Here is a 1,864-nt window from a genome sequence, read left to right as displayed (position 1 = left end):
AATCCAACACAAGGTTACTTTGTGTTAGAATTGATTCAACAGCACACAATAACAACTATAACTCACAACAGTTTTATGCAGGGTGTTATTCCATTTCTACTTATTTTTTTGCTCGATCTTCCTATTGCTGATTTCTAAACTTTAAATGTTGTGATCTGAAAATATGCTTTGCAGTATTTCAGTGATTAAAATTTTATTGAGGCAGAACCCGGGTTCTAGTGACGACTGTCGAGTTCGCTCTTGCAGTCCATCCGCCGCTGCAGCCCGCAAGCCCACGTCTCCCTCTCCTGTGCTAGGAAAATGCCACCACCACGACCACCATGCCCTACCCATACCCAGCGCTGACCCGGAAACAGAAGAAGGAGATATGCAACACTGCTCACCGCATTGTGGCACCGGGCAAGGGCATCCTGGCTACAGATGAGTCCACCAGAAGTATTGCCAAGTGGCTGCAGTCCCTTGGAACCGAGCTGACTTTGCCAAATGGTGCTGTGTGTTGAAGATTGGGGAATATACTTCTTCAGCCCTCGCCATCATGGAAAATGCCAACGTGCTTGCCCATTACGCCAGCATCTGCCAGCAGAATGACATCATACCCATTGTGGAGCCTGAGATCCTCCCTGATGGAGACCACGACCTGAAGCGCTGTCAGTATGTAACTGAGAAGGTACTGGCTGCTGTCTACAAGGCTCTGAGTTACCACCATGTGTACTTGGAAGGCACCTTGCTGAAGCCCAATATGGTAATACCAGGCTATGCCTGAACACAGAAGTTTTCTCATGAGGAGATTGCCATGGCAACTGTCACAACACTGCACCACACAGTGCCCCCTGCTGTTAATGGGGTCATCTTCCTTTCTGGGGGTCAGAGTGAGGAGGTGGCATCCATCAACCTCAATGCCATCAACAAGTGCCCCCTGCTGAAGCCATGGGCCCTGACCTTCTCCTATGGCTGAGGCTTGCAGGCGTCTGCCCTGAAGGCCTGAGAGGGAAAGAAGGAGAACCTGAAGGCTGCCCAGAAGGAGTACGTCATGTGAGCCCTGGCCAACAGCCTCACCTGCCAAGGAAAGTACACTCCAAGCGGTCAAGGTGGGGCTGTAGCTAGTGAGTCCCTCTTCATCTCTAACTATGCCTACTAAGTGGAGGTGTTCTAAGGCTGACCCCCTTCAACACTCCATGCCCACTCTTGAGGGGAGTTGCTCATCGGGGCCTCCAGGCCACTCTTTCCTATCACTCTTGCCATTCTTGTGACGTTGGTGTGAGGTGGTGTCCATATACGGAAACACCATTACTCTTTCCAGCCCACTACCAATAAACAGCTATTGAAGGGAGTGCTCTGTTTAAGTCTGTGAGGTCAAGTTCATTGATTGAGTTGTTTAGTTCTTCTGGGTCTTTGTTAAGATTCTCTCTAGTTATTCTGTCCATCAAAAGTGGTATATTAAAATCTCCATCTATTATTATAGAGTTTTCTATTTCTTATTTCTGTTAGAGTCTGATTTATGTATTTTGAGGCACTTTCATTGATAGTGAGCATAGATATTTATTATGGTTATGTCCTCTTATTCAATTGACCCTTTAATCATGAGATAATTCCTTCTTTGTCTTTATGCTGGGGTTTTTTTCCTGAAAGTCTACTTTATCAGAAATTAATATTGCCACTTCTGATCATTTTTCATTGTTGTTAGCTTGACATATTTTTCCATCCTTTGACTTTTAGTCTATTTTTGTCTTTATGTGTAATGTGTTTTTTCTTGTAGACAGCATATAGAAAGCTCTTCTGTTTTTAAATTATTAATTATTATTATTATAATCAATGCTGTTACTCTGGTTTTTTACTAGTGTGGCTAATCCATTTACATTCAATG

The 1,864-nt window shown here is 44.5% G+C and overlaps 1 pseudogene; it reads left to right on the top strand.

The window, feature by feature from the left end:
* The first annotated feature begins 320 nt into the window (after window positions 1-320).
* Window positions 321-1,138, top strand: LOC102828991 (annotated as a pseudogene).
* The last annotated feature ends 726 nt before the right edge of the window (window positions 1,139-1,864 follow it).

The sequence above is a fragment of the Chrysochloris asiatica genome, unplaced genomic scaffold (assembly GCF_000296735.1).
Source record: "Chrysochloris asiatica unplaced genomic scaffold, ChrAsi1.0 scaffold00222, whole genome shotgun sequence".
NCBI classification, from domain to species: domain Eukaryota; kingdom Metazoa; phylum Chordata; class Mammalia; order Afrosoricida; family Chrysochloridae; genus Chrysochloris; species Chrysochloris asiatica.
The sequence above is the reverse complement of the archived record's forward strand: the minus strand, read 5'-3'. Positions and strand labels throughout refer to the sequence as shown.